This window comes from Aythya ferina (genome assembly GCF_964211825.1).
Source record: "Aythya ferina genome assembly, chromosome: 2".
In the NCBI taxonomy this organism is placed as follows: Eukaryota; Metazoa; Chordata; class Aves; order Anseriformes; family Anatidae; genus Aythya; species Aythya ferina.
In genome coordinates, this window is record NC_140297.1 from 107,060,490 (window position 1) to 107,081,348 (window position 20,859).

At 39.3% G+C, this 20,859-nt stretch overlaps 1 long non-coding RNA gene across 1 annotated transcript; it reads right to left on the bottom strand.

Annotated features, from left to right (window-relative positions):
• Positions 1-1,080: 1,080 nt before the first annotated feature.
• On the bottom strand, positions 1,081-10,195 carry LOC311431418. Its single transcript, XR_014689410.1, has 4 exons — positions 8,512-10,195; positions 4,723-4,848; positions 3,451-3,503; positions 1,081-1,218 (listed from the first exon to the last, which is right to left on the bottom strand). It is a non-coding gene; the product is annotated as an uncharacterized lncRNA (long non-coding RNA).
• Between the last annotated feature and the right edge of the window lie 10,664 nt (positions 10,196-20,859).

The window sequence follows — 20,859 nt, forward strand, 5'->3', positions numbered from 1 at the left end:
TTATCCAAATCCCATCACACTCCAGAGGGAATTTGGTACCTAAGCTTCTTGGAAATCCTGCTGGGAATTTAACTGGATGTTGTATAACTAAGGCTACTTAAAAACATCATGACCTTACTAGCCTATCCTTTGAAGATTTTGGCATTCAATAGCAGTGACTATGAAAGACTTTACAGTGAACCATAAATTCATTTCCAAGTTACAGTAATAAGGGAGTGTCACATTTATTCAGACTGCTTCCTTCCTTTTTCTATCAGAAGTTAAACACCAAGCACTGTAAATAACCTAGGCACAGTTGCCAGAATCAAAGTTTGGCCCAGGTTTTCAAAGATGATTACAAGCTACTCAATGAGCTTCCTAATGCTGTTAGACAACCACCAACTCCACATTTTGAAAAGCATAGATTTACTTAAGCACATGTATTTCTTCCATAACATGCCTGAGTGGACAGTAGTTCAGTGGTTCTAACACATACACGTAATGCTAGTGTTCAGTCAGTTCACCCACCAACATACATTTTGCATGCAAGGCATAGGATTTACATATGCCAGAATTAGTGCAGTTTTAGGTGCTAGATAGGTACTAGGCAGAGTTATTTACTGTATATCATCAGGAGCAACACTCAAGAATGTAATTAATACCCTCTGTACTCATACATTTCCCCACATATGTCTGGTTTATGCCAAATCAGGTCCACTTCAAGCCATGAAATTGAAGTAGCAGCAAGACATTTGCATTTTGGCTTCGCAACAAAGATAGGCCACCACTCTGCAAGATCGAAATAAAAAGAGCTGGCAAGAGTAACAGAGAATATGGCAGAGAAAGAAAAGCTACATAGAAAAGAAATATATAAATATTAATCTGAAGATGTCAAAGGATGTTTTTAATAAAATACACATACGACAACCAGGAGAGAAATTTACAAAATATACTTTTAATTTTCACAAGGTATTTATACTGTCTGAAAACACTACAAATCCTGAGAAGTGAAACCCCATCCCACCCCCTTAAAAAAAAAAAATCTGCCTAGCTTCATGTTTTTCCCACCACTTCCCTCCCACCTGCCTTCAGCCAGGCAAATAGCTTTGTGCCACATCACTGTGCTTTTACAAGAAACAGGCTGAGCAGCAGACTTCATGGTTTACTGAAGCATCAGAAAAAGTGGATCAGCTTTGTGGATTGTCAGTTGTGCTGCCTCCTAGCACTGATGAGCACTTCCTAAAGAGTAAAGGAAAAAAGGAATGTCATGAACAGAGGGAAAGGGTCATATCCTGTAGAGTCTTTACTCCAGTCACATAGCCCTCCACCTAAGGCACAGTCCAACTGAACTCAGGGATCCTTTTTATGAGGCAACGAGAAGGATTAAACCCTGTATCCAGCATCATGAGAAGTACCTCAGCAGGACATCCCCTTCAAACTGAAAACTGACAGCAAAGGACATTACATTCAACGTCTTGGACACCTCACTTAGACTTCGGTAGCTCTGAGGTAGATAACATTTCATTTCAAAATGCCAATAAAAGATTCAGCCCACTGATTTCAAGTGCTTCACCTGAACAAGGCAGCTCTTCCCTCCTCCCGAAAAGGTCAGACCCTGATGAAAGGAGACAGTCTGTACTGTATGCCTTGCAGTGAGATGCCTTAGTAAGTGGATTTACCAGCTTGCACCCTTCTAAGACAACAACAACAACAATAATAATATAATAGCAGCTATATCTATTAACATGCAGGCCCAGAAAGCTTTCCTCTTCCATCCATGAGGAAAAATGAAACCTTGGCAGCTAAAAATAAATAGGGATAAACAAATATCTGAAGAAATAAGAAATGACAACAGAACAGAAAAATAAGATAATTTTAGGTTTCTAAAGACTAAGAAAGGAATGTACATGCCAGGTATAGAGGCTTCCTCTAAAGTCAGCCCCTGGGAGATTAAGGCTATAAGTCTAGACAGAGGAACTCATCCTGCAGCCTAGGGCTATTTAAGTAAATATTAAGGTGGCAAAGTCCCAAATCAGAATTTCTAGCTAGTAAAGCAGGGCTACATACCAGCTTCACATCAAACAAGAAACAAACATTTTTGCTCAATAGTAGCAAAAAGGTACTAAAATAAATTAAAAGACAAACTACCTCCAAGTTGGAGAAAAAACATAATTCATTTTTATTTGCTTTGATAAGGTTTTCAGTCTTTTAATTTTCCTTGGTTTAGAAGGGGAAAAAATCTTTTAAATTAAAAGTTAATAACTTTTCTGTCTTTAATGTGATACAGCCTGCTAGTAGTGAAACATATGGCTAATCTTATCATTGTAAACTTGGCAAAAGGCATCTTAAGTCTTGGAGATACACTACTTTTAGTAATTCCTTGTGTTGTTGGTTCAGTTTATGCACTATTCAAACAGCTGAATTATCGTTATCAAGGGCAAACCATTATACTGTCCTTTTACATCGGTCTTTTTATTAGTTATTGATAATTTCCTGTAGCATGAGCAAAGTTTTGCTTTTGACTTTTAGATTTTTTATGTTTGCTTGTTTTCATATCAGGGATGCTTTCAGTTGTACATACGTGGTTCCCGCTCTATGAGTCACAACCAGCATCACCTTTTGATGATCCTGTCTTGAAAAATGCTACCAGTAAGGCCACTGCTATAGAAAACATCAGCAGACCAGATGCTTAGGACCAGGGTGCTGTAGTGCACTTCAACACAACCTCTGTCACAGAGTGGAGACAGGCACCTGCTAGCCTACTAGGTTGTAGCTAATCACACAACCTGCACTCACCCCACCCTCTGAAGCTCAAATTTGGTAATTTTACAGAGAGATGCTGAGTGCTGAAGAAATTGGGAGTATGAATTATCATAGGAATTAGGACTATCTAGCATATGGCATTCTGAAAATGAAGTTATCATTCCTATGAGTTAGCCTCTGCAATGCTAGGGAACTTACCCCTGCTGTCCAGCTAAGGGGAGGGTACTTCTTCTAATGTCATTCAGAGCTGTATTATTGTTGTAAAAGTATTTTTATCCCAACTGAAACTCCACAGTCACCTCCACATCTATGATTAGAGACTGCCAATTCAATGCAGTATATTTTCATTCATGCGGGTCTGTTCAAAGTACTTCTTAATTTGCCTCCACACCATTTGCATTGTTATCAGCCCCGGTGCAGCTCTCCACTAGCTGATTAGCAGGAAGCACAGGATGGTGAAATGGTCAGTTGTGACAGCCAGGTCACGTAGCAATAACAATATACCTTGTACTTTCAGCCACATCAATAAGGGGAAATAAAGTTTGCTGACTACAGTGGTACTGGTTCCTCAGCCGAGCTGAAGGCCTGCATCACCTGCTTCTTTGTAAAAGGTCCCAGGCTTGATGCTCAGAGACTGACTAAAGTAGATAACAGAGATACAAATGACAGCAAAAGGATAAAGGGAAGAAAAAGAGCAATGATGCATACCTTTACGGTACCAGGTATGTTGTTGTATCTTACATTTATATGGCAGCAGCCCCCTACAAGCATAGAAAATATGTATACATATACCTAGCGATGCATATTTTCAGCTCCAACATATCTACAAGAAATGAATAAACAGCAGCAGTGGAAAGCCATAAGATTGTCACCTAGATAAGTTGTTTAAGTCTAGTATTTCAGATCTCTGAAAATAGACTTTGGCTGTTTGATTCAACCATAAATCAGGATTCCCGTTAATCTGGCTTTAGAGTGGCTTTCCTGTGCAGGTTTGAGCGTCTCAAAGGAATATACTGTTCATTGATTTATGGACTAGTCTTGCTGAAAAGTTGATTTACCATTGCTTTCTGCAAACAGTGAATTGCAGCTCGCTGGTTTCTCTGAATATGCAAAGCCTGTACTGTATATAAAGGTGGGAGAGTTTGACAGTTTGCAACTAAGTAAATCACACTGATCCCAGTATTTGCCTTGAGATTTACAGTGCACACTATAATTTAGGCACCAATGCTGATCCACAAAATACAGACAAACAGGAAAGTGTTTTGTCATCTTTTCATATATTAAAACTACTTTATCAAAAATTTAGCACATTCTTAACAAAATCAAATTTGAAAAGCACACACAATAGCATCTAGAAATGGTTTCAAACATAATTTGAATATTATAATAGTCTCATCCAGTACATTTTAGCTCTTCAAGCAAGCCCTAGGCTTCAAGAAGTTCCCTTTAGATTTCTAGCAATACTTGCATATTGTAACACAAGTCACTGTGTACAGCCTCAATTAAAATAGCCACATTAGTGGCACATTAGAGCATTAGTTTAGGAAAATTTCTGATGCCCAGAAGACACAAATAAACCATGACTATTTTGACACCAGTAGAAAAGACCCCAGTGGAGAATAACAAAAGTCACATTAGTTGTTGTTCAATCAATATTCTCTATACGTACTGCTGCATTTGATACAAATACTGTCATATTTATTTCTATGCCAATGAGACACAATCCTGCCATCAGCTATAATTCTTTAACAGATGTTTCAGAACAACACATCTACTCAGGGTCAGTCAGCCAACCTATTCACCACTTTTTACAGCTCTCATCTAAGATGAATAAATGTTAAAATAGCCATTTCAAAAGTGGCTGTATGAAGAAGGAGGGGAAAAAAAAAAGTTGATAAATTCATGATTGGAATTCAGGATCCTCTTGCCTCATCTTATGTTCAATCCACCATAAGTGAAAAACTTAATTCCAATACTCACAGTGGATGGGAGAGATGCAGAAGGCAGACTGAAGGGCTCTAGGCTGGCTGTCAACAACATCCTCTGTTCCTCCAGAAGAAGGAAAGCAAACCCACACAATGTCTGGGTGATTACTATTCCCTGAAACTGCCAGCAGAACAGAGGTCAGTGATCTCAGGGTGAGACAGGGTGTTTCTTAAAGAAAAATTGAGTAATATTCATGAATCTAGATTCTTTGCCTACAGAGGTGACCCAGCTGTCACCATACTGCAGATATCAAGTTAACAGATATTTTTCTTTTTGCTGTTGTTTAATTTGGCAGACTATAACTTGACATGTTCTTTATAGTGACTTTTCCTACTTCTGGCAAAAAAATGTGCACCTCATTGGCCAGTTGAATAATGAGGAAAGATTATCTCCTTTGTAGAAAATTGTGCCGCCAGTGTCACAATATTAAGCCAGAGTAATTTATAACTACTTGTCTCCCTTCTCCTTTAATTTTGGCCTGGACACTAGGTCTTTTATATCAACTTTCAAGCTATTTTTCATTTTAGGGGCTAATCTGTTTGGTTACTGAAGTGGAATGACAGAACACACCTGTGATCAAAGGAAAGGTAGATGGAAAAAACATCTCCCTGGTTCATGTATATATGTGCATTATCCTGAGCCTGTAACACAGTGCTTCATATAAATTTGGTCAATTATTAGACATTTTACAGTTATTTTCAGAACAAAGAAGCTATTGAGCAAGTTTGGCATGTGCTTGGTTCTTTATTAATTTAAACTGTCCCATGAAATGACTTGAGAGAGGTCAAATATTTTTAATAATAGAAAAAAATTAAAAACCACCTCCCGTTTAAAACAGCGTATTCACAGAGGCAAGAGCCAGAAATCATCATTCTTCAAGATGGAACAAGACCACCCCCTGCTACTCAGACCAACTGACTTATCAAGACACGCTTTAGAGTAAAGAAATCACAGCTTTAAGACTCGCTGAGAGTTTTCAAGACTCAGATTAAAATAATTCAGGTTTTTCCCACAAGAGTACCTTTAAGTGTGTGTTTTAGTCTAGTAGAGAACAAAGGAAAATAAACTTTTAGTACTGCAGTTTTTCCACAAAGACGGAATTTCTCTCACCAGCCACTTTTCATTAATTTGAATTGCGTCATGAGAACATTGACACAGGATGGGACTGTAGCACTTACAGAACCAAGCTAAGAGCCCCAGTCCCAGACCAGCACTTCAAATAGGCCCAAGACTGCTAGCCTTACACTTAATGTTCCTCTTAAAGTTAATATATTCTTACACCAATCTTAGGTTTGGTCTTCTATCTCACCCAGGGAGCATGGGAATTAAAAAAAAAATGGTGCACCTCTGAGCAAATTGTGAAGAAGCTGGTTATTGGTTTATCTCTGGGTTACGTTGCTACTTCTGTCCCCTGCCAGATACCCAAGTCACGTTCCCCTTAACATTCTATTGCATCAGAACCTTCCTCCATTTGAAATCATAAATTCTTTGTGATTTTGTTTTCCATTGATATGGAAGTGATTACAGTGGAACAGAACATGAAAGCAGCAAACAACACAAGCTTAGTAAGCTCCTTCAAGGGAGCAAGAAAATGGTCTATCTACATCCATCTAATTATTTCCCATAGCTGAGTAGCATCAAAATGTTAAAATAGAGAAAATAGAGAATTTCAAAAAATCCCAATAAATAAATAAATAATAATAGGTTTTCAACACCTCTTTTCCATCAGCTTTAATGAAGCACATTCAAAATATAAAATATCTGTCCAGAAGAAACAGAAAAGTTTATATGTTTATTTGCCTGGGATGTATAATCTTGTGCTGTTACAAGACACACTTTCAGTCCTTCATAGATAAAGGAGACACTTTCCCATATCCTTAGATAGGCTTTTTCCTCACTGCTATGTTGGCCTCCATCTCCCCCACCCCCAAAGGATAAGCAATAAAAACACATCCATCTTTTTCTCTATGGGATTATAAAAAACAGGTGTTAGAAATTCCAGAGTTGTTCACTGCAAAATCGTTATACTATCTCTATGAGCATAAAACATGGTCTTCCAAATGCCCTCCTATTCCAGCGTCATTAAATCCTTTCTACCAGCACAAAAATGAATATACAAATCAAGTTAAATAACACTTCCAATGGTTAAAAAACATCTATTTGTTTCAATGCAATCTCATTCTGAGCTACCACTCTATAGCAAAGGAGAAGATATTCTGACAGCACCGCCCTATATGCTATAGAAATATTTCTTTCACAACAGTATGGAGAGCATCAATAGAGAGGCATGAGACAGTATCCAAAATTATCAGTTTCTCTTTCTCACTGATCTGGTGCACAATAGCATCCAACAGTCTTACAGCTCGTAATTGCAACTTATACCATATCTCCACATTGAGGACTGGATTCTTCCCCAAGCAAAACCAGGAGATGCCATGACTTTACAAAGAAGTGGAAAGCTGGAAGACAAGGTTTTGCTGTTTTTTGTTGTTGTTGTTTTATTATTATTATTGTTTTCATATGTTTTTTTGAGCTAGAAACAAAAATCTGAATATTTTCTCAGTGATAAGGTCAGTGAATTTTGGAAACAGTTTTTTGCTGTTGCAATAGCAGTTTATGTAAAATGTTAAGTTTACAAATATTGGTCACACACAAATCAAACTTCTGAAAAAAAAAAAATGAAATGAAAATAGAGCATTTTATATAGAACATTGTTGTTAAACAGATTTTATTTCTGCATGTTCCTGTTCTAGCTAATTATAGTTAAAGTCTGGAAGAAAAAAAATAAAAAGTACAGAAGATTATTCTTTTGATATCTGCACCTTGCTCAAAGTTAGAAAGCTTAGAGAAAATGCTTGAGCAGCTCTGAACAGGAAGAAAGAACCTTCAGGCACTCATTGCAAGTTTTCCTGTGAAAAATCCAATTCATCAAACTCAACATTAGCCGTAGGAGGTAAGCATCCATTTCAACAGTAGTGGGTGTTTGGGTGTGAAGAGGTGGAAATTGAAAAAAGGGGAAAAGAGAATCACCTTAAGCCCAACAGTTCAGTAAGCAGCATACCCCCTTTAACACTATGAATTTTCGAACCATGGACCCTATAATGACTCACAAAATCAAACACCAAAAAGAGGATTAAACAAAAAAAAAAGTGCTTATGAACTTCAGAGGGAGATTGGTTCTTCCTTCACTGAAGTTTTGCACCTAACTTAATTTGAATTGTATTGAACCAGCACCTGGAGGACTATTTTCCCCAAAGCCACAAGCTACCAATAGCTAAGACAGCTAGATTTTGTCTCTCCTCTCTCCATTCCCCTATGTTCAACAAAACTAAATCTTAATCTTTTTTCTGTTAAAATCAAACCCAGCTTTTAACAAGCAGGCAGTTTCCAGTAGCACGTTTTCAAAGGGAAAATTCCCAAGAAGCTTTACTTAAAATCAAGCCAACTTCTAGGTCAGAGATCTAGATTAAGTAATTTGAAGAAGTTTCAAAGGAACTTCAGTTTCTTCTACATAAATTCTCAAGTTTTTCCTCAGCTACTCTTTACTAATCTTCTACAGTTGACTTGTTTTGTTGCAGGAGTGAAAGAGAAATTTAAAAATTAAAAGCTAGAGCTAGAAAAATCGCTGTCTTTTTAAGTACAAAAGGAGCAGAAGGGAAAGGAAAAGGACTACTTAATAGCACAAAGAATGACTTTCTGATGACAAAACAAAGAGCACAAAGACTAAAAAACACCCTAAACTTGCTGATAGATGGAATGTAGGTGGAAGGGCAGACAACTCACTTCATGGCTTGTTCTGGGGAGAGAAAGAAGAAACATTCAACTTTTTAATGCTAGCACTATTTACAAGGACTAAAACCCTATAGGGCTACCTATAAAGAGACATGAGCTTGTTCTGCCTATAATCTAGCTGACAAGAAACCCACAGCTGTGGTTAGTAGGGCACCAAGCCCAAGCTAATAAAGTTCAGCTGAGGAGCAGGGTATATTAGTTTAGGCCTAGTGCCATGCTAGTTTGCTCTGTGGCTTCCAGTCAGCTCAGAGCAAAGACAGAGTAAGCTCACATCTGCTTGCAAGAGATCACGTAGCCATTATTTTAGTTAAATACAAAAACATTATATTGGAGCTCTAAGTCTTCAGGCTTGCAGATGTACAGTAGTTAGAAGTTTCTCTGCTTTTGCAAACAACTCTGCCTCATCCATGGGTTATGCTCACTCTTGGTTAACCCACTTGAACAAACAGGTGTTTCACCCCATAGAAATGCAACCCAATTTAAAAAAAAAAAAATAAAAATAAAAATGCTGCAGCCAGCCAAAGACATAGGGTTAAGAAAAATCCAAAAGACCTGGGACACGTATTTCACATAAGCAATCTACTATTTCAGGTTTTTGAAAAAAATCTGTGGAAACAAGAGAAACGAGGATGAAGAAAATGTGCTAACCCTGCTAGTGCTGTCCCATGAGAACTTCATGTGGTATGTTAAGACGTGCTCACACTCCAAAATGTTACATGTAATATGGTGTTATGTTATGCTCATGACATGTTTACAGCTCACAGCTCTAATACAGTGTTTAAAGGGAGAGACTGATACAGTGGAGATGAGGAACAGGACCTGAGAAAACACCTGTCAACATTCACCTTTTGGAGGTTAATACCACTGGTCTGAAGTACTCAACTCCAGTTTGCAAGAATGATTAATATTCTGCCATGCGTTTTATAGGAGTAAGAGTTTACTGTGGCTGTCTTCAGAGCTGTCATGCTCCTACACCATAATTTAAATTGCTACTGCTCTTTTGACATCTTGTTAAATTTCAGAAGCTTTCTAAGATAAAAGCTTGCAAATCACAAGGTAAATAGAAGTTGGTATCAATATCTAAATTACACATATTGTCTGCTGTGGATAAATTTCTTCTTTGGAGATTAGGCTTACAACCTGTAGGAAACAGGAGATCTTTCATCCTTTCAGTCCAAAACCATATTAATGGCAAGGGATTAAAATGTCAGTAAATTACCACAACTGCTCACATTTCACTACCAGAGGAGAGAGGCTGCTTCATTCTTTTCTGTCACACCTGTACAATGGCTTCTCTCACACCTCTCATCCGTGGAAGAACAGCAAAGTGATATTTCAAGGACTGATTCAATCTCTGAGGCATCTGTCAAGCAAGCAGGTGTGTAAGTCTTTACATTGATGCATGTCAAGCTGTATATTGGCACCTATATGACAGTCCCAGAATTGGGGAGCTACAGTCAAATCTTCAGAATAATTTCAGCTGTAGGAATGATGCAAGGAAAGTATCTGAAGAGAAGTACACTGGTCATGAGATTGCGACACCAGACTGGGTGCAGGAAACTGGTCTCAGCCTCTTGTTCTGCCGAGGACTCCTGTGCAAGGGCAAATTCACTGAGCTCCTCTTCTCCCCTCAGTGAAGCACAGAATATAATCACAGAAGTGTTCCCCATACCTGAAGCATTAGGAATAAAAACAATCATGTGCACATGTGAGGTGTTAGATATTTCTGTAATGATTTATTCTCACAGCCTGTGAATACAGCACAAGATTTAGAAACGACCTCAAAATGAATTCCTCTAGCAAATTAGCTGGCAAACTCTTCACACCTGCTGAGTCCAGACACCGTAACTAATTCATAAGCATTCAGTAACTTCTCTCATCCCCCCCCCCTTGAGATTTTCTGTAATTTTAGCATTGAGCATTAACATCTGAGATTATGATTGAGAGACACCCATCTGATTCTCACCAGAAAAAAAAATAAAAATAAGTAAAGAACAGGCTCAAATCTCTTATCTGGTGTTGATCAAATGTCAAGAATGAGATTTCTGTGGCATTTACACAGTCTCATAGATTGAGAGAGATTCATGGGATTTGAAAAGGGAAGGCCCTGTTGATATTTATGTAAGATCATGAAGGCAAAGGCGTGTTTGCTCCACCCAAAGCTGGAGTGACAGCAATGTGCTGGACTTGGTTTGCATGCATTCTTCCCATGCCACATATATGTCCAATAAAAACAGGTTTGAAGTCCGATCTCATATACACTTGTTTTCACTGGGTAGAGTTTCTCTATTCAAGACTTCTGTCACAGTTTAGTGAGATCAGAAATGTATTCCATCTCTATTTTTCATATTTTAAAGAAGGGTGGGGAAAAATAGAGTGAATTAGAAAACATTAAAAACTCCAGATCAGGATCTACTCTGAAAATTAAAGCCAGATATAAAAAGGAAAAAATAAATAAATACATAAATAAAACCTATACGTCTCTACCTCTCTATTTCTTCTATAAGGTCTGAGTGTACTGGTATTCCTTGTGAGGAAATGGAGAAAAAAAATATGTGAAATTTCCATTTTACATGATTTCAGTTTGGAAAGTTTTGCTTTCCCCCACTTCTTTCTTCTGCAAAATTTGAAATCGAAAATTTGGTATAGAAAAACAGTAAAATGACGTGCTTTGTTCTCCATGGAGAAACATTTGTCCTGAGTTAAGTTTTTTTATTCTAGAGTGGATTTTTTTATTATAATAATAATTTTCATAAATGTATGAATTCTCAGTAAGAGAAGCCAATTTTCAATTTTGTATACAATTCTGGAAGAAAGACAAAAGCGTGGAGGCATTTTCTCCTCTGAAAACCTGTTTTGTGACACTTAATATCAGTTTATTACCTTCAACTAATTATGATATTGACAATTGACTTCTCAGTTGTACTTCTACGCTGATATTTACAAGGAGCTAGAGGACCAATTTTATATACTGTAGATCTGAAAATTACTCTTGGATTTAACACAGTCATTTAAATGCCAAGTTTTTGTAAAAGCCTTGCAAATGCCTTGGATTTGTAGTTCATGAAAAGTTTCATTCTTTGAAAGACTCTCTGAGTGTTCTTGCCAGCAAAGTGGTGGTAAAATGGTTTTAGCACTTCTGTGAATACTGAAGCATAGATGATTAGAGATTATAATACACAGAACAAGACCTTGGAGAGTACATTGGATTTTAACAGCACTTGAAAGCTTAACTAGGAGCTGGTCAGAAAAAAAAAAAAAAAAAAAGAAAAAAAAAGAAAAAAAAAAAAGCTGGTCTTTTTGTGAATATAAAAATGTGAAGGGAAGGGAAGGGAAGGGAAGGGAAGGGAAGGGAAGGGAAGGGAAGGGAAGGGAAGGGAAGGGAAGGGAAGGGAAGGGAAGGGAAGGGAAGGGAAGGGAAGGGAAGGGAAGGGAAGGGAAGGGAAGGGAAGGGAAGGGAAGGGAAGGGAAGGGAAGGGAAGGGAAGGGAAGGGAAGGGAAGGGAAGGGAAGGGAAGGGAAGGGAAGGGAAGGGAAGGGAAGGGAAGGGAAGGGAAGGGAAGGGAAGGGAAGGGAAGGGAAGGGAAGGGAAGGGAAGGGAAGGGAAGGGAAGGGAAGGGAAGGGAAGGGAAGGGAAGGGAAGGGAAGGGAAGGGAAGGGAAAGGAAAGGAAAAGAAAAGAAAAGAAAAGAAAAGAAAAGAAAAGAAAAGAAAAGAAAAGAAAAGAAAAGAAAAGAAAAGAAAAGAAAAGAAAAGAAAAGAAAAGAAAAGAAAAGAAAAGAAAAGAAAAGAAAAGAAAAGAAAAGAAAGAAAATATTTAGATTGAGAATGGTTGTGTTGTCTCAAAGAAGATCAAGTCAGCCTGGTTAATGTTACCCATATGGCAGAATAGTGGTTTGAGGCTACAGAATTGGCAACCTCATCAAACTGTGCCATGACATATCCCAAACTTTAAAATGCCCAAAAATTCACAAATATTCATACTAGAAATAATAGTGGGAAAGAGTGGAATCTGAGTTTGAAACTTGCCTGTGTTAGAATGACGACAGAATTGCACAGAGAAAAGAAATACAATAGGAGCGACAACAGGCTGTGGTAGCAGTGGTGGAGCAGCAAGAACAAGTGGACGGGATATGAAGATAAATGTCAGGTAAATTTTTGACTCCCTGAAGTCAGCTTCAGGCCAAAAAGGTTTCCAACCAGGCTTCAAAACTGGGGTTCAGTATATCCCACACAGCATTGTTATTTAGCCATGAACTGAACTTTTGACAGATATTTTTAGCGAGATTTTGTACACGTTTTTCTGCTGACATCTCAGCGAGTCTGAAACTACAGCTGTTGTATTTCCAGCCCTTTTGAAGACAACACTTCTAGCTGGTAGTGGTATCAGTGGGACTGGAATGAGCTTCCTTCAGAAGTGGTGACACAACCTGAGAGGTCTCTTCAAGGAGCCATACAAACATTACATACTCACGGAGAGAAAGGCAAAGAATTACAACAAGATCAGAAAGAGGCTAGAAAAAAAAAATGATAACGTTGAATGATGAATTCTCTGTGTAGCAGTCATCAGCAAGAGCCTTGAAATGGTGCACTTCTTGACAAATATATTGTAATATCTGTAAAAATGGGGGAAGGAACTGACAGGTGATATAGTTATTTAGGGCTTCATCCAGGCCAGGGTGGACCATGAGGTCAGGCAAACCAGAACAAAAAAAAAAAAAATCAAATGTAAAACACAATAAACACCTTTTTGACAGGCAAAATGTAATCTAATCTTATACCTGGCAAAATCCTGACAACCATTTCAGTTGGAGGAAAGAGATTGTGAGGCATTGCAGATATTTTGGAGAAAAACTCTGTGTTCAGGGGCAGCCAAGAGCAAAGTGAATGTTATGCTTCATAAGGATGGGGAGGAATAACCATCTCAGTGAGGGTATTTCAGAGTAGAGGTAGGTTTAGACAAAAAGTGGATTCTCCTGTCAAGCAAGTTAATAAAGACTGGAATAACTAACATTAGAGAAGTGGCAAGTAGTCTGGGATTTGATGGAAATAAAATATTACATATTCTGAAAAGACTGGATGGGGGCCTTTCTTCATCCTGTCCTGAACCCTATTGTCACTGCAATAAAACGCAACTAATATCCACAGAAATTAAACAGTGCTTGTCTGTAAAGCACAGAATTAAAACAAGGAACACACTTTCTCAAGAACTGGGGAGGCTGAGGCATGGTTAAGATTCAAATACTGGGATAAGGATATAAAAAATACTCAAGAGTTATCATCATTTATGATGCTTTTGGCAGAGATGTTATACTTTGCATTAAGAGTACAAACCAATTGTTAGATACTGCAATTAAAGTTATGTGTAGGCAAGATCAGACTAGCTGCATGATGCAGAGTTCATGAATCTCCTTCAGGAGCCAGCTGGAGAGTCTGCAAGTGCAAAGTCTGCAAAAGCAAAGTGTGCTGAAGCTCTTTTCTCATGGTGGCAGGAGGCACAGGAAGATCCTGTGAAAAAAAAAAAAAATCAGTTTAAAAAAGAAAGTAAATCAAACTCACACAGTCCTGCTTGAGCTATGTTTTTCTGATCTTTTAATCAGCCTCCCTTTTTAATTTTGCCCAATGCTCTATGCTATGCATGATTTAATATTTCAAATTGATTGCCTCTCTGATCTAAATTTACCAGGCACTTTGAAGTCAGACATAGTGACACCTTTTCAAAATGACTTAGACAAAAACAATTGCCTGAAGTTTTTTGCTGTGTCTGTGAAAATTTATAACAAATCATTCAGCATATTTTAAAAACAGGCCTAGAAATACATATGGCATAAAGCATTTTTGTGTGTCTGTGAAATAAACTTAGAGAGAAAATCACTTCTTTTAAGAAATCATCTTTAGACAATTTGGCAAAGATGACTTTGTGTGCCCAAATTCTTTAGAAACCATTTATCCAAGCAATAGTGGAAGATAATTATTCAACCACATGCTTACAAAGCAAGGCAAGATTTGTAAGAGAGATAATATCTTTCAAGTCCATATAGCTGGAAAAAACAGACAAGTTTCCAGCCATACAAGCCTTCCTCCAGTTCTTTTTTTTTTTTTTCCAAGCTACATAAGTTGGTATAATAAATAAACCATTTACGTCCCAAAACTATCATAGCTACAACACTGAAACTGATACTCACAAAGCTGAAGAATTTAAAGACACACTGCTTATGAGCATAACTTATTAGCTGAAAATTGTTTTAGCATAGTGGTGAGGAAAATCCAAAGCCATACGAGCAAATATTTCTACCGGAGTGCTTGTTGAAGTTCTACCTTAAAGATCTTTCTGGTGAGAATGAAAACCTGACAGGGTTTTTCAGTTTTATTTCATTTTTGACTGTTGATGTTAATAGGAATGTCCTGTTCAAAGAACTTCAATGCCAGGAAAAAAAAGGCAGACACAGGGGTGACTGGATGCTGTAGATTCCTCACAGTTATAAACGAAATACCGGAAAACACATCTGGGAGCCACATTGCTGCAGGCTGAACAAAGTGAACCTAATGAACTGAAGGCTGAAGCAGTGGTGGAACTGAAGGCAGAGAGAGCCCTGTGTATGCAGTGGACCCAAAATGTGGAGAATCATGTCTACATCCAGCACTTTCAGCTGAAGTATCCCAATTTTGCCAAACTGTTACCAACAGAAACTCATCATACCTTGTTTGTTTCTCGCAGACATGCAATGAAGGGAGACAGCAAAATGCTGGAGAAAATTGCAGCTTTGATTCTCAATATTCTCCTGTTCCTTTTCCAACTTAATACTGGAAAAGCAGTATTATTTGGGTGCGAATGCCCACCTTGTTCTTCCCATTGGAGGAAACAATTACAGGTAACATGAGCTGCTCAATGGCAACCTTTAAACTCTTGGGAAAATGTTATACACGCAGACTGCCCAATTCCTGCATTTGCGGGATCACAATTCCTTAGTCTAGGTGTGTTTGGAGAACAAGAGCTGACTGCTTGGAAATGTAACCTAAGAGTTTGGTTTCTCCAGTGGCCCTGTGGATCACAGTAAGCCTTTGAGCTGCTGCTGGCTATGATCCCTATGCACATACATGTAACTGATGTCAGTGACAGAATAAATCATCCCTCATTTGTTCTTGGAAAGCTTCTCACCTGTGTTAGTGTTTTCCACTACTCTGGATGCTTATTCATACTTGTTTTCAAAGGCTCTTTAAACCATATTCTTGTTTTCATCTACAGTCTGTTTTATCTCAGCTCACAGGATGGACACCAGACACTTAGGGAGTCATCTCCTGAGGGGACTGCTGTCATCACAAAACTGCAGCCGCCATTCTCATCCCCATCCACAAGAAGAGGAGCCATCCTCAGGCTCCAAGCCTCATTGGGACAAGGTGCCCGCTGTGCTTTGTGTGGTGACACCCCGTCTTCCTTGGAGCAACAAAGGAAGCCTCCAGGCATGAGACCAGAGCTTGCTGGCCTGGAAATCCAGGGCTCATCTGCCTCTGCACATGCAGCGCCTCGAGCACAGCAGCATTCACTGTCAGCTGCTTTTAACCACAAGCTGCCAGTTACGCCAGCTTGAAAACAAGCAGAGGCTCCCAACACAAAATGAAGCCACAGCCACACTCAGCCAAGCCCAAGTCTACCTACAGCTGCTGAATTAAGTCATGTAAATGAGACTCAGCAATGACAGCAGAGGGGATAGGAAAACAACCAAGCAGAGAGAGAAGTATCGCACCTGTTGAATGCTGCCAGGTACCAAGTCAATTTTGGGAAGTGGGCTATTCCTGGCTGCCGAGTAGGTTGTTGGTTTGGTTTGGTTTGGTTTGGTTTGGTTTGGTTTGGTTTGGTTTGGTTTGGTTTTGAAGAAATTTCTCGCAGAAGCTCCTCAGTGCACGGCCTTTCTTTTTGTTATGCAGCATTCCCAAACAATGAGGCCCCGCAAGCTACAGCCCTGCAAATAATAAATAGCTTTAATTAAAAAAAGATTGTATTTGTATTTATTTATTTATATTTTTGAAACCAATTTGCCACTCCCAGAATACTTCAGTCAGCTCTGCAGACATATTAGAAGCCATGAGAAACTGAAGAAAATGTTAAGTAGATGAGGAGGGGGTTCAGATAGGGGGAAAAATGAAGGGAGTAATTGCTGTGTGTATGGCTTAGCTAAGCAATGGCTGAGGGCACATATGTTAACTGGCTATAAGCATCTGTTAGAAATAAACAGCTAGCAGAAGAATAACAAGTTAGGGTAGTAAAAGAGCAACAACTAGAAATAATGACAACTCTGAAAAAGGCAAAACTTAGACTAAACATCAAATATTTTTTACTATAGCAGGTCTTAGGCAGTGGAATATTCCCAAGGACCTGAACAGAAATACCTTTGCTTAGTAAACATTGTTTTATCCTCCCGATTTAAAGTCAGTCCATATGGAGGACAGAATCTTGCATTGTTAACCTCAGAAACTGCCAGAGTTTCTATGCATAAGCATCATCTTCCAGATAAGGGGCCAGTGGTTGCAGGAAATATCATTTGTTGCAGAATTCACTGCTAAAAATTATCTATTGCTTATGTAAGATAAGAACAAAAGCAAGCAAGTGGAAAAAAATAAGAAGAGACCTGTTCATCAAAATGGCAAAGCTGAAGTCATTTCATACTGCCCTACTTCTTAGGGCAGTGTCTTTTATTTTTTGAGCAAAAGAAACAATATGGACCAGTGTATCCCAAATCCCAGGGTATTTTAGCAACAACATTGATCTGTTTGAAAATCTTCCAGTGTTCCCGTGCTCTTCAGCTGGTATCTCTTCTGCAATTGGTTAAGTGAAAACCAGGTGTGTATTCTCCAGGGTCATCTCAGAGGATGTATATTCAGGAATGACAATTTCTGGATGATATTCAAACATTCCTCTGGATCCGTGTCATCTTGGCAAACAGCTATAGATGTGCATATTGACCTGTATCTCTTCATCTGCTCTGTGTTTTGCTCAGCCCTGTAAGCACAGCCAGTATTTGGATTTCATCACACAGAGGTGCCAAGTCTCTGAGAAGAGGAAAAGCGTGTGACTCATCCTGAAGAAGGCCAGATGTAATGTTCCCATTACCTGTTACAATGAACACATTACCATTTCAAAACAACCTTGATTTTAAGGGTTGCATTGACAGCTTCATAGCTTTTCATTATTATTTGGAAGAATTGCTCCCAAAAAGGTCTTTTCTCTTACAGTGGATGCACAGGGAACCTTCAGGAGCTTTCAGGCTCATACTACTCCATAGCTGCCTTTTAAGTTTACTCTTCACCAACTACAGCCCCAAGGGGTTTCTTCATAACTTCGTGAAGCTTAACCAAACTGCTAAAATTAAACCCAATTGCTAAGCATCAGTGCAGTTCTAGAAAATGTTGCTCAGCTCCCCCCAGCATGCAGAGACACAGAGAAGTAAGCCAGACCTTCCTCCAAAGATTACGGCTTTATGTTCAGCATAGACTTAGACCTAGGAGTTGGGCTGACTGAGATGACTACTAAAGCAGGTCATGTGTATCTCTGTCTACATAAAAATCCTTCCTCTTGCCTCTGCACCACCACAGAAGCTTCCTATGCTCCCTTTGATGTGCCCAGTTTGGCATAATCTACTAGTAATAGTAGCTGGGAACATTTAAACAATCCCTTCCACACCACCATCTTTTACGTAAGCTTGTGTTTCTCTTGCCTTTGGCTTGAAAATATAAAATATAGGATACCATCCTTCAGTAGTTGCAGACAAACCACCTATTCTCCAAAGTGCAGCAGTTAAACGCTTTAGTCATTTAAGAATGGCTGATAGTTTATACATAACTTCTTTCAAAATAAATACCCACAAGGACAAAAAATAAAATAATAATAACAATACATCTATCCAAAGTTTTAGACATGCATTTGATATATGACCTAATTCCCCATAATGCTGGCTCTGTGACTTAAGGAAAAAAGTTGAAAATGAGCGGCAGTAATAGGTAGTACAGAAACCCTTTAATCTTTAAAAAATGAAACTGGCAATACATATTTACAGAGATACAGGCTGATCTCTTCCACAGACTGAAATCACAGGGTCAAGGTACATGGGCTGGTAAGCATTAAATATTATTTTGCCTGAAATACTGTTTCTTTTGGTACCATTACTTATTTTCAATAAACCAAATCTATCAATTTTCTACGAGTTTGTGGGTATGCTTGAAAGTAACCTCGTCTGGCATAAAGCAAATCTCCACTTTGTTTATATTCATGTTGAACCACTGCTGAGTCCGGGGCCACTAGCTTATCCCCAGGCTGAGGTCATAGAAATATTGCAGCTCACATCAAAGCTGAGCAGAGGGCTGAGACAACCAACACAATGACCTCACGTAAGTGAGGGTCTGAGTTCAACATGCTTCATCTTGATGCCTTTACACAGGGAACCAGCTGATCTGAGATGTGATTTCAGCATCCCACCTTGCTGCTGCTTACCAAGGTGGGGGTGTGGGGAAGGGGGGAGAAAAAAAAGGGAAGGGAAGGGAAGGGAAGGGAAGGGAAGGGAAGGGAAGGGAAGGGAAGGGAAGGGAAGGGAAGGGAAGGGAAGGGAAGGGAAGGGAAGGGAAGGGAAGGGAAGGGAAGGGAAGGGAAGGGAAGGGAAGGGAAGGGAAGGGAAGGGAAGGGAAGGGAAGGGAAGGGAAGGGAAGGGAAGGGAAGGGAAGGGAAGGGAAGGGAAGGGAAGGGAAGGGAAGGGAAGGGAAGGGAAGGGAAGGGAAGGGAAGGGAAGGGAAGGGAAGGGAAGGGAAGGGAAGGGAAGGGAAGGGAAGGGAAGGGAAGGGAAGGGAAGGGAAGGGAAGGGAAGGGAAGGGAAGGGAAGGGAAAAAAAAACAGTTTTCAAATATAATACCTACTAACAAAACCAGGCAGCGGAAGTGAAGTAAGGTTTTCTAAGCTTAAACCATGTGTATCACCTGGAGAAAAAAGTGTGTTTAGAGAATGAATAAGCCAGAGATAAGAAAAAAAACACATGCAATTTCCTTAGCCGTCTTCCTTTGTGGCTATTTATAATATGGGATTAGCATGGAAATGTCTGTTGCTTGCTCTGCCAGTTTCATTTTGGGGACTAAACAAAAGATCCTGGATAGTGTCTGAGAGGGGTGATAGCGTCTGAGAGGGGTGTTAGCTCCTTGCTATTCAATTCAGTGCACTTAGATCAGCAGCAGCAGTTGGGGCAGGAGAACTGGTACAACACAGAAAGCAGGAACTGCTGGGTAAGCCCCTGCTGCTGGTGACCAAAAAATTGTTTACTCGTGAGGGCTGTCACCAGGGAGGCATTTGGACAACAGAAAAATCTGCTGTAGAACAAAAGAGGGGGTTGTTCTCCTGAAATCTCTGGTATGTTCTGCTTTAGGAATTTCAAGTCTACCACAAAAATATTTCAGCATGTCACCCACTCTAATTTGAAGAGAGGCAACATAGACAGAAGACAGCAGTGCAGAAGCACAATCGAATTAAATATAATTTTGAAACACAGTAATGATGCAACCTTTTCATATAAGCAAGTTTGGAATTAACGATAATCATAACCATGCATGTATGTAAAAATTAGTGTCCCAGGATGTTCTGCATTAAAGTTAAAGCAATCACCCACGTACTTAAACTTAGCCAGGTTATCCACTCTGGGAAAGGAAGGGATGGGAGCAAGAGTCTGAAAGCACCACCTGGGCACATGCAACAGCATTTGGTGATTGATTATTCATTGTGATTTTAAAAAGAAGGAAAAAATCAGACAGACCTAACCTACTCCGCAAGCATATGAACAAAGCCTGCTTTTATAGGACATCTGTGCAGGCCGTAAATTCAAGCCCTCAAAAGCAAGGGCACAATGAAGGCTGAAGAGCTGAGAAACCTGGAGGGGTTTGTGCTGCAGAGTGGTCCAAGGAGAGACAGTCCTCCTGGCTGGACTTGGCTGAACCTGCATGGGAGTGGGAATACGTGCTCAAGGAGTCTGGGACTGTGAGGAAGATAAAAAGTGAGTCAGCTCTTGGAGAGACAGATTTTGCCCCTGCCTGTGCCCCAGAGATTCCCCACAAATCCCAGGGAAGTTACGTAAGGCAAACTGTGAATAACCCAATTTCAGGGGTACCTGAGCATTTGCAGATGCTGACATGCTCTCTGGCATCATGAGCCAGAGGCAACTAGACACTTCATCCTGTTAGGATTTTTGGAAAAACCAAGTAGATATCTAAGTACATTTGAAAATTGTGTCTGCATGGACATCATATTGCGTATGTATTAATAATGTAATGACTAGCTTATTAGGAAAAGAAAGTTTTAACTGCTATTATTC